The sequence below is a fragment of the Herpailurus yagouaroundi genome, unplaced genomic scaffold (genome assembly GCF_014898765.1).
Source record: "Herpailurus yagouaroundi ecotype Mexico unplaced genomic scaffold, PumYag 77, whole genome shotgun sequence".
Classification (NCBI taxonomy): domain Eukaryota; kingdom Metazoa; phylum Chordata; class Mammalia; order Carnivora; family Felidae; genus Herpailurus; species Herpailurus yagouaroundi.
Window position 1 is genome coordinate 659,878 of NW_024412388.1, and position 11,722 is coordinate 671,599.

The following is an 11,722-nucleotide window of genomic DNA, read 5'->3' on the forward strand; positions in this document are numbered from 1 at the left end:
GATTTTAAATGAAGGACACGGCTCCAATCCTCATGCCTGAATCACGAGGATTCTGCTAACAAACATTCACACTGTGCCCCCGTGAACATTCTGTGCGCGTCTTTCCGTGTGTTTCTTTTGGACCTGCGCCCGGGAGTGACACCTTGGTCATGGGTGCCTATGGCGTCCAAAGACACAGCACCAACCTGCACCTGGCCACTTCACTCGCCCTTGCTGCTCCTGTGTCCTGCCGCTCTGCTCCCGTAGGGTCACACGGGACGCACCCTTCCGGCAGGCCAGGGGAGGCCCTCAATGCTGGCTGCACACGCGCACGCCCAGAGCTCAAACAAGCTGGCCACGGGGGGCCCAGCTCTGCGCACACCAGTGAGCACAGGGATTCATGGGTGCGGCCCAAGCACCAGAATGGTTTCTAGCTCCTTGGCTGATTCTCAACCGCGGCCAAACAGAGAGCCGTCGCGCTCCCACCCAGGCACCCACAGTTGTTACTGACTGTCCCAGGCTGAAAACACCCACAGCACAGATGCAAACAGGTTCCAGACCTAACCGGTGTGGATGTGTCCTTTCTAGAGTCTTTGCGAGTGACAGGAGGCAACGAAAGGAGGGACAACCCACGAGGCTGTGGCTGGGGTTGGCTGCAGGAGCAGAGGTGGTGGTCCTGGGGGGAAGGGGGGTGCTGTGAGCCCTTCAGAAACCTCAAACACGTCGCCTGAGGGCGGGGTTAATGCCGCAGTTCTGTTACTAGCAGAACAAAAGCAAAACACAACCTAAATGTCTCCTGAAGCAGAAACAAGTGAGAGCACACAGCGGGGCCGAGGCGCACAGCAGCGGGGGGCGGGCCTCCGCCACCACAGCCAACGGGGAAACCTTCCAGCTGCCGGAGCCCCGAAACGACAAAACCAAGCGGTGGAAGGCAATCTATGACACGCTTACCCACAAGGCTGTCCCCCCCAAGACCATCCACATTCTTCCATATTCCTCCAAAGAGTGTAAAAGAGTGCAAAAGAGTGCAAAAGAGTGCAAAAGAGTGCAAAAGAGTGCAAAAGAGTGTAAAAGAGTGCCGAGCAGGGAACTCAGGCCCCGGCCAGCAGACCAGCGGCCAACACACCAGTGATCCCATCCCCCATGTCCAGAACAAGGCACAGGCAGCCAGGGGCAGAGGCCCAGGCCACCACAAAACACTCACCTTCCAGTGCATGGTCTTTTTAGGACCATCAACATCTCCAAAGACAGTCCACCCAGTCCGGTGACAAACCAACGTGCCAACTGGGCACAGGGACGGGCAGACCCCTGGCCTCACGTCCGGCCGGGGGGACAGAGGGGCAGGGGCCCTCCAAGTGTGCAAGGCTCCCACACCAAGTCCAGATATGAACACCAGGTCTGGGGCCGTCCAGGGCAGAACAGACGCTGGCTCTGCCTCTGTCCTTCATCAACACTCGCTAATCACACAGGGATTCCCGGCCTCGCTTGCTTCCGTTTGGTGGGGCGGAAACCCGCGGAGGTGGGGGACAGAAGGCGGCAAGGGTGTCAAGGGGCTTGGTCAGGAGAGTGAAGAACTCAACTCCTCCGGGGGCCTGGGGTGGGGGCTGAGATAGGCGGGGGAAGCAGGGGCCGAGGACCACAGAGTGGCCAGGCAAACCACCAGAGGAACGTTCTCTGGAGAACTCAACAGGCAAAGGAGAGACCTCAAGTAAGGAATCGAGGCCCCGGGGAGAGGTCTGAACAGAGACTGCAGCTGAGCCGCCTGCTGGGACATGAGCAAGACAGGAAACGTGAGGAAGGGGCTGGAAGGAGGGCAGAGCGGGAGGAAGGTCAGTCCCAGAAGGGGGCGCGTGAGAGAGAAGTGCCCAGCCACAAGGAGATACAAGCAGGAAAGGGCCCTTGGAAATCCAGAACAGGGCAGCAGGAGCGAAATCTCACCAGAAGCTCCTAGGAAGCTCCAGCTCAGGGCAGGACCCCCACAAAAGGAGCCGGGGGCTGCTCCCAGCCACACCCACAGATCTGCTCCCAAGAAAAGCTTCCTCAATTCAGGCCTGAAGACCTTGGCGGGTTGAGATCAATGGATGCAGATCAAAGATCAAAGATCACCGCTGAGAGGGGGTGGCCAGTGGGGGAGGGGCGGCAGCCTGGCCACTGCAGGGAGGGACAGGTGGAGCCCAGGGCCCCAGGTCCTAAAGCTCTCAGAAGGACAGGAGGGCCAGGCAGACGCCACGGAGGGGGGGTGGGGGGGGAGGGGTAGACGGAATGTCCAGAGAGGAGTCACCCGCCTGCGGAGCTGAAGCAAGGGCGCGCTTGCGTCCACACTGCTCCCCGGCAGGTGCAGACTAGTCACAGGCAGGAGGCCTGACTTCACCCTGAGACACTGGCACCGGAAGCGAGCTGCCGAAGCTGAAATCACTAGATATGAGAGTCCACGTTTGCCCCGATCCATTGAGAAGAATGTGGTATTGCCGTGGTGTTGGTGCCCACAGACACACAACCGCAATGTAGTCGCGAGCACACGTCAGACACACCCCAAAGTACGCGCATTACAAAGGTCAAGACCACCGGCAAAGACCACGGGGTGGGGGGGAACGCGGTCACTGAATGCAACGTGGGATTGTCCCCAGACAGGACCACCCACCAGAAAAGGGACACCCATGGCATATTGGCTGAAGTTGAGTACAGTCTGCAGATTAGACAGTGGTCTTGTCCCCAAGTTAAGATCTGGGACGATACTCCTGGACTACTTACTAAATCGAACTAAGCTCAGGTAAGACGTCAGCAGGAGGGGCTGGGAGATGGGTACACAGGTAAAGTTTTTTCTTCTGCAAGTCTACAAGTTTCTGAAAATAAAAAGTTTAAAATTTTGAAATAAAAAACTCGAGTGATGGGTTAAACAGAAATGATTAGAGCTGAATAAAAAGTTATTTGAAAAAATATCTGAGGAAATTATCTGGAATGCAGCACAGAGACATGAAATTAAAATATTAAAGAGACGTTAACCCAAGCATGGAAAAAATAAGAAGAAAGAAATTTCCAGCAGAGAAAAAAAGAGAAGAAGAAGGGGTGCCTACTAGCTCAGTTGGGAGAGCCTGCAACTTTTTTTTTTTTTAATTTTTCATGTTTATTTATTTTTTATAAGAATGAGAGAGACAGAGCATGAGCAGGGGAGGGGCAGAGAGAGAGGGAGACACAGAGTCCGAAGCAGCTCCAGGCTTCGAGCCGTCAGCCCAGAGCCCGACGCGGGGCTCGAACTCACGGACCGCGAGATCATGACCTGAGCCGAAGTCAGACGCTTCACTGACTGAGCCACCCAGGTGCCCCTAATGGGGAGCGTGCAACTCTTGATCTTGGGGTTGTGAGTTCAAGCTCCACATTGGGTGTAGATATTACTTAAAAATAAAATCTTAAAAAAAAATAGATATAAAGAAGACAAAACTTTGAGAAATAACAGAAAATCTGAGTTCTGGAGTCAGAATATACCTTAAAAAGAATAAATAAGAAACCCACACGGAGACACACAGTGATGAGCCACAGAACGCCACAGAGGGAAGGTTCTGACGCACCCAGGCTGAGTTCAGATCACGCACAAGACAACAATATTAAAATTACACCGAGTGGGGCGCCTGGGTGGCGCAGTCGGTTAAGCGTCCGACTTCAGCCAGGTCACGATCTCGCGGTCCGTGAGTTCGAGCCCCGCGTCAGGCTCTGGGCTGATGGCTCAGAGCCTGGAGCCTGTTTCCGATTCTGTGTCTCCCTCTCTCTCTGCCCCTCCCCCATTCATGCTCTGTCTCTCTCTGTCCCAAAAATAAATAAAAACGTTGAAAAAAAAAATTTTTTTTAAATTACACCGAGCAACTAGAAACGCGGGAGGGTAAGCCCAAGACAAAGGAGACTGGTGGTGGGCCAGGAGGGGGCACGGAGAGGGGACGACAGAGGACAAGTTCTCAAATGCACCTGTTCAGATAGTTGTGACTTCTGGAACTATATGAACGCTTAAATGCTTAAAAACCAAAAATAGTCAGGGGTGCCTGGGGGGGGGGGGGCTCAGTCGGTTGAGCGTCCGACTTGGGCTCAGGTCACGATCTCACAGTTCATGAGTTTGAGCCCCGCGTCGGGCTCTGTGCTGACAGCTCGGTGCCTGGAGTCTGCGTTGGATTCTGTGTCTACTTCTCTCTCCACCCCTCCCCGGCTCAGGCGCGCTCTCTCTCTCTCAAAAAATGAATAAACGTTTAAAAAAAAAAAAAAAGTGGGGCGCCTAGGTGGCTCAGTCGGTTAAGCTTCCGACTTCGGCTCAGGTCATGATCTCGCGGTCCGTGGGTTCGAGTCCCACGTCGGGCTCTGTGCTGACAGCTCAGAGCCTGGAGCCTGTTTCAGATTCTGTGTCTCCCTCTTTCTCTGACCCTCCCCTGTTCATGCTCTCTCTCTCTCTCGGTCTCAAAAATAAATAGATGTTAAAAAAAATAAATAAATAAAATAAAGTCAAAACGATGGGGTTTTGCGGTGACAGGGGTTCAGAGCTGACGGCCAAGAAAGAATTCTTGAGACATCTTTGGTGCAAAAAGGTGATTTTATTAAAGCTCAGGGACAGGACCCGTGGGCAGAAAGCACTGCACTGGGGTTGTACGGAGTGACTGGCTATATACTGTGGCGTTGGGGGAGGGAAAGATGAGAGGAAGTTTCTAAAGGGATTTTCATGTACTAAAGAAGACTCCCGGGATACCAGACGCCTTGCTATTGTCAAGCTAGGGCTGTTTTCTCTCTAGTGAACATTAACATTAGGACAGTAGGGGTTTCTGGAGAAATGTCTTGCTCTGTATTTGCCACAAGTATCTGTCAATGGGCTGCGGGTCATAAGGACATTTAAGGAAATTTAACGGACCTGCCACTTCCTTCTCGCCTCTGTTCCCCCATCACCATGGAGGGGAGAGTGATGCTGAGTCTCCAGGGCACTGAGCCTACAGGTTTCTGGAGGTTAGGCTATTGGCAAGATTGCCTTTTTCTTGTAATTTACTAAGATATTTGTAAACTGATGGAGACTCCGGTCCTGCAGGACTGAGATCTCTATCAGCTACCATTGGTTTTCTGTCCTCTCCTTTGTCCTTGGGTGGTCGGCAGTGCCTGAGGAATGTCACACGTATCCCACCTGGTGCCGGAGGAGGGGGGGCATACTAGCTTGCGATTTGCCCTCAGCTTGCCTTATGCTCCCTCATCACAATCAATAAAATTTCTAAAGTGTGATACGGGGGCGCCTCGGTGGCCAAATCAGTTAAGCATCCTACTCTGGACTTTGGCTCAGGTCACAATCTCAGGGCTTGTGGGTTTGAGCCCTGCATCGGGCTCTGGGCTGACAGTGTGGAACCTGCTTGGGATTCTCTCTCTCTCTCTCTCTCTCTCTCCCCCTCCCCCGCTCACACACACAGGCACACATACTGTCTCGCTTTCAAAATAAATACTTACGAAAAATAAAGTGAGATACAAACAAAAATATATGAGCCAAACCACAAATCAAATAAATAACACAGTCACACTGAAGAGAGGAGATAAGGAACCCACCCAAGGACCTTCTGAACATGGTATTTAAAATACACGTGCTCAGATTCAAGACCAAAAGAATCCTAAGCAAACACTGAACTCTAAAAGGTAGGCTTTTTTCTTGAGTCATGGGTCAGGAATTCTGGGTTGGGCAATAAGGCAGTATATTGCAGCTAACGGGAGTGAGACCTCGGTGTCTTCAGACCAGGCACAGACACAGGGAGCAGGAAGGGTGAAACGGACAGTGGCGTTGAGAGGAGCGGAGGAATCAGGCAGCGGCACTCAAGGGTCCGGACAGATAGAGGCCCAGTCACCGTGTGTGTCCACAACAGACACATCTCTGCCTCTGTTGCGCAATCTGGCCGCTGAGGGCCCCGAGGCAGTGACAGCCCAGTGGCAGCAAGCACCCTGGCCCAGTGTTTGTTTCTAAATCTCATTCTCCACTGAAATGAACCAGCCTCCTCGGAGAAATGGCCGATTCCAGGGCTGGGGCATTAGTTGGGCCAGAAAAGGAAGCGCTCAAACAATGATGGGGACACGTCCAAAGGACACAGAAGGAAGCACAAGAGAACGCCCTCTGGAGAAATCCAGGGGCAGCGTGAGAGAGAAAGTAAATAATGGTAGCACAGGATTAGAGCCCGCTGAATAGAACCAGCACCCAAACATCCACAGTGATAAACAGGGATGAGGAGAAAGCCCTTCCCCACAGGACACAGTCAACAGGCCCATGGAAGAGGGAGGGGAGAATGAGAAAATCAAAATCACACTTTGGCAACCTTCACCATGATCCCACTAACAACTGCACCCTACAGATCTCCCTTCAGCTAGAGGAAGTCCTGCTCATGGGTTCCACGAGACACACGTGGGAATGTCCACGGCAGAAACCCAACTGTCTCTCCACAAGAGAATGAATACAGAAGCCACGGAATTGTCACACAGCGCAACATCAGACAACAGTAAAAATGAGTAACGCACAGTAAATACACAAAGGACAATGACACGAAGCTCTTCTCAACATGGATCAAGTGACATCAATGTCTGTCATCAGTAAACAGCCTGCAGTTCGAATCTTGAACAGAACACGCGCTGCAGCAGGCAGTGAAAACCCTCAGAAGCTGTGCTGGGCATCACACACGGAAGCCGAAGTTAGCTGGCCCCGGGCTCAGAAGCTCCCACTCACCCAAGTCCTGGTGGGGTCACAGACGCCTTCCTGGACTCCAGTTCGTGTTTCCACGGCCTGTTCTTCTTTCTTAAACCACGCGACTCAAGGAGCTTTCAGAGAGAAGCAGTTCTTGTCCTGCAAAAACTAAAGGTCAGCGACCCTGATGTGACAACAAGGAATTGACTTTAAGAGCCAATAGTGGATTTCGAGTCGCCCTGGAAGCAGGGTGGGGCACTCTGGACCAGGTGGCTGTGGAGCACTGGCTGTCCCCAGGTCACCGGTGAGAAAGGTCTCAATGCTCTCTCTCTGATTAGGGTACAAACAAGAACGAAACCATAACCTTTTCCGCCCAGCATGGAGTAGGTGGCTAATGAACTGCCTTTAGACCAGCTCTTAACTTCTCCCTTGCCCAGAGTTGTCCTCAGAATGTTCACACGGCGTGACTAAAAGGAAACTAAAAGGAAAGCCTTGGTCGAGCGTCCGACTTCAGCTCCGGTCATGATCTCACACGGTTTGTGGGTTTGAGGCCCGTGTCGGGCTCTGTGCTGACGGGTGGGAGCCTGGAGCTGCTTCGGACTCTGTGTCTCCTTCTCTCTCTGCCCCTCCCCAACTTGTGCTCTCTCTCAAAAAAAAAAAAAAAAAAAAAAAAAAAAAGTAAAAAATAAAATAAAATAAAATAAAATAAAATAAAAGGAAACTAGGTCTACTGAAATGTGGGGACACCCCACAAGAAACAGATCCGTGGTGGCTTTACTTTGTATGAGCCTGGCACTAGGTAACACGTCCTAAACAGGGGGCTGGACTCTGCTCGATTTTGCAGTGAGGGGCCCAGGATCAGCTGGGAAGGTGCCTACGCTCCAAAATGGAGACCAAGCCACGGATGCTGTTTAGCGTCACCTGCTAATGTCACCGTGGTACGTTCACCACTGAAGAAAAGTTCGGCTGGAGGCTAATAAAAATAAATATTTCCCCATACAATGTTGCAGACTCCTAAATTCTAAAGCCTGAGGTGAAGAATTCCTGTTTTGGAACAAAGAGCTCAAGATGTTCTCAAACACTTGGTAAGGAAATCTAGATTGGTTCAAATTGTCAACAGGGCATTTTAGATAAAATGTACTGAAAGGCTGCCAGTTTTTACACAGTAGAATTCAAAAATTCCATCTCTGGGAATCTATCCTGAAGAAACAATTGAACAAAGGTCTTGTTGGCCCTCTGTACGCAGAGGATAGACGTGGTTTTAAAATAACTTTGTTTTTAAGACCGAGACACAGGACGCTACCCAAGTATCCAACGAGGAATATATCGGGGCGCCTGGGGGGCTCAGTCGGTTGAGCGTCCAACTTCGGCTCAGGTCACGATCTCAAGGTCTGTGACTTCGAGCCCCGTGTTGGGCTCAGTGCTGACGGCTCAGAGCCTGGAGCCTGCTTTGGATTCTGTGTCTCCCTCGCTCTCTGCCCCTCCCTCGTTCGTGCTCAGTCTCTCTCTCTCTGTCAAAATGCCAGGTTACCAACTGTGGTCAACTCAGGCAGAGTTCCACATTCATCAATATTTTGGGGTTTGTTTGGTTTCTCTTCATTTTCTAATTTATGCTCAAAGTGCATTTCTTTAACCTAAAAACCTTTCTATTTCCCTTTTCGTACTATTTACCACGGTTTCATTCTGCTTTAAAATGTTACTTGCAAGTTCAAATACTTTTGGTAAAATACATTCTACTCCGTTAAAAAAAAAAAAAAAAGACTTTTAAAAAGCCACCAAACAAAGAATCCATCTCTAGACAGGTTTTTTTGTGTTTTGTTTTGTTTTGTTTTTTCTTCTCCCCCTTTCACAGCCTCGGTGAGCACTGGGTCAAAGGCCCAAGCAGGAGTACTGCACGGCAGTCACCTGGACAGGGCCCAGCGAAACCAGGGAAAGATGTCAACCGATGACTGGAGTGAAGGAAACCCTGAGCCTGAATTTCCCACCCCAATTGACAAACTAACAGTCCGATAAAACCGGCACTTGGCAGGAGGCCAGCCTTTATCCTTGACAGTTTCCTAAAATCCTAGGCAGAAGAAACATCAAGTGCAATAAAATACGTGGGCGACCGTGCCTTTAGGCCCCGGGACAGATGAGGCGTCTTTTACCTGGGTTCGCTCCGGGGCCGTGTCCGCCTCGGGGGCATAAAACTCGAGAAGCCCGGGAACCGTGACACGCCCCCCCCCCCATCGGCCCCCGCAGCGAGGACGCGCGGCCGCGGGTGCGTCCCGCGCCTTCGGGTGTGCGAGGCGGGATTAGGAGTGCGAGGGCGACTCCGGGTGCCGCAGGCTCGTGGGAAAGGGCGGGCCCGGCGAGGTGGAGAACAAGGGCCGCTGCTACCGGCCCAAAGGCGAGGGGTCTCTCGGAGCGGGGACGTGAGCGGCACGGCGAGCGCGAAGGCCCCGGGGTGGGCTGGGGCCTCTCGGAGGAGAGGGACTGGGAACAGGCCAGCGGGGCGGGCTCGGGTCCGACAGCAACAGGCGACCATCGGAGGCAACCTTTACCGTTTTTTTATTCAGCGTTTTCCGCGTAAACTGGCCACCCACCCCTAGACAAAGCCCCGAGGCATCGAGGACGCCCCCCGCCCCCGACGTGAGCCCGGAAGCTAGAGGGCCGGGGGAGCCTTCCAGGCGCGAGCGCGCCCGAGCCTCTGCTCTCCGGCGGGAAAACGGCCCCTATTCCGGGGCACATAACGGGACGCCGTGCTGCGGGACCAGGGGGCCCCTTCCCCCACGCCGCGGTCTCTCCACCCACCGGTCGCAGCGGGGCCGCGGGAAGACAGCCAGCGCGGGGTCTCCGTGCACAGCCGGGGGTGGGAGAGCGCCGAGCATCGGCGACCGCGCGGGCCGCTCGCAGCCGTGGACAGGGCGCCCACCCCACTAGGTGGGCCACCCGACTTCGGGGAGCGCCGAGGGGGCGAGGCCTCCGGGCAGGGCGGGTGGGGGGCGCGGCGCCTTCTCCACACCGGGAGACCCCGCCTCACTTCGGGGCCTTAAGGGCGCGCGGCGTTTAAAGTGGGCCGCGGACCGCGCGTCGGAGAGGGTGGCCTCCGAGGAAACGACCGGGGCCGCCTGCTGCTGGCCGGGGCGCGCCCGGCACGGGGCCTGGTGGCCGCGGAGGGTGGGCTCCCACGCCCCGAGGGCTCGGCGTGAGGCTGGGGTGTAGGAGAGGCCGCATCGCGGAAGGAAGGCCCGAGCAGAGCCTTCCGTCCTGTGTGGAGCGGAGGCCGGGCGGGCAGCGCCTCACCGTGGGGCGGCCATCGTCCCTCCGCCCCGCTCTACGCGGCCGCCGGGCCGGGGGCGGGCCGCGCCTCAGACGGAGGTGCCCGCAACCGGCCGGAAGCGACGCGCCGGAAGCGACGCTCCCAGAGCCGACAGGGGCCCCTGCGGCGGCGCGACCCGCGCTCCTCGAGGTCCCGGACCCCAGGGCTTCCCGGCCGCCGAGTCGGAACTGGAAACGCAGTCGCGCTGCTTGGCGACGGCGACCTTCGACCATTGTTTTAGTCCGGACCCTACCATCGCGGCCCAGGCGGGAGGGGGTGTGACTGGCGACGGCATCCCCCGCCCACTGTCCTAGTCCGGACCGTACCACCCGCCCCCCGTTGGGGGAGGTGTATCGAGCGTCAGCGTCCCCCGCCCATTGTTCCGGTTCGGACCGTAGGACTGCGGCTCAGGTTGGGGGGAGGGGGCGGTTATGTAGGGCGTCAGCGTTCCCCGCCCACTGCTTTAGTCTGGACTGTACCACCGCGGCCTTGGTAGCGGGGTATGTTAGGCGTTGTGGTTTCCCCCCCGCCATTGTTCTGATCGGACCGTACCACCGCGGCCCAAGTGTGGAGGGGTGAGTGTACCTCGGTGCCCGCCTCCTCCTCCTCCTCCTCTCCCGCCCCCCCACCTCTTTGTTCTGGTCCGGACCCTAGGCTCGCGGCCCAGGTTGCGGGGGGACGGAAATGTTGGACTTCCGCGTCCTTTGCCCCTTGTCCCGGTCCGGAACGTACCATCGCGGCCCAAGTGTGGAGGGGTGAATGTTGGGCGTCGGCGTCTTTCCCCCCACCTTTTTGTTCTGGTCTGGACCGTACCACCGGGGCCCGGGTGGCGGGGGGAAATGTTGGACGTCGGCGTCCCTCACCCATTGTCCTGGTCCGGACCGTACCACTGCGGCCCAGGTCTGGGGGGGTGTTGGGCGTCGGCGTACCCCCCACCCCGTTTGTTCTAGTCTGGACCGTACCACCGAGGCCCAGGTTGGGGATGTGCCGTGAAGTCCCGGTAGTCTGTGGAGGCCCTGGCCTTTGAGTTCCCCTCGCGGCTGCTGATCAGGTTTTGATTTGGAGGGACAGCAGTTGCAACCCAAGCTGGCCAACTTTAGAAGAGGAAGACGAAGGGAGCGTACTGGCTGGTGGAACTAGCAGCCCGGAGGCCCCTGGCGCAGTTGGGTCCTGAGGCCAGGAGCGGAAGTGCAGTGCTACACCTGGAGGGCTGCACCTGTACCTGCCCACAGAATTTACATAATTTTCAGGAGCGAGGTTATGGCCAACGGGCTCTCCTTCCTGATGTTAGGTTTCATAGCTTTTCTGTATGTATGTATTTATAGAGCGAGCACAGCGAGGGAGGGGGAGAGAGAGAGAGAGAGAATCCCAAGCAGGATCCCAACGTGGGCTCGTGATCTGAGCTGAAACCAAGAATCAGATGTTTAACCAACTGAACCACCCCGGAGCTCTCTCCGACTTACTTTTCTTTATCATGCTTTAAAATTAGCGTCTGGGTGGCTCAGTCACTTAAGCATCCGCCTCATGACTTCGCTCAGGTCGTGATCTCATCGTTCGTGAGTTCAAGCCCCACATTGGGCTCCACGCTGACAGGATGGAGCCTGCCTGGGATTCTCTCCCCCACCCCTCTCTGCCCCTCCCCTGCTCATGCTCTCTCTCTAAATAAATAAATTAATTTAAAAAAGAATTTATTTTTAATTTTTTTAAATATTTATTTTTGAGAGACAGAGAGAACGAGCAGGGGAAGGGCAGAGAGAGAGAGAGGTGGG

General features: G+C 55.0%; 1 protein-coding gene across 6 annotated transcripts in view; it reads right to left on the reverse strand.

The window, feature by feature from the left end:
• Positions 1 to 10,083, reverse strand: part of SLC35E2B (solute carrier family 35 member E2B) — a 28,772-nt gene extending 18,689 nt beyond the window's left edge. The window contains exons 1-3 of one of the 6 annotated variants that reach the window (XM_040458605.1): positions 9,446 to 10,083; positions 6,695 to 6,811; positions 2,731 to 2,822 (exon numbers count right to left, since the gene is read on the reverse strand). The gene's annotated coding sequence lies outside the window, so the exon portion shown is untranslated. The other 5 variants (XM_040458622.1, XM_040458595.1, XM_040458587.1 and 2 more) reach the window with 5 other exon arrangements.
• Between the last annotated feature and the right edge of the window lie 1,639 nt (positions 10,084 to 11,722).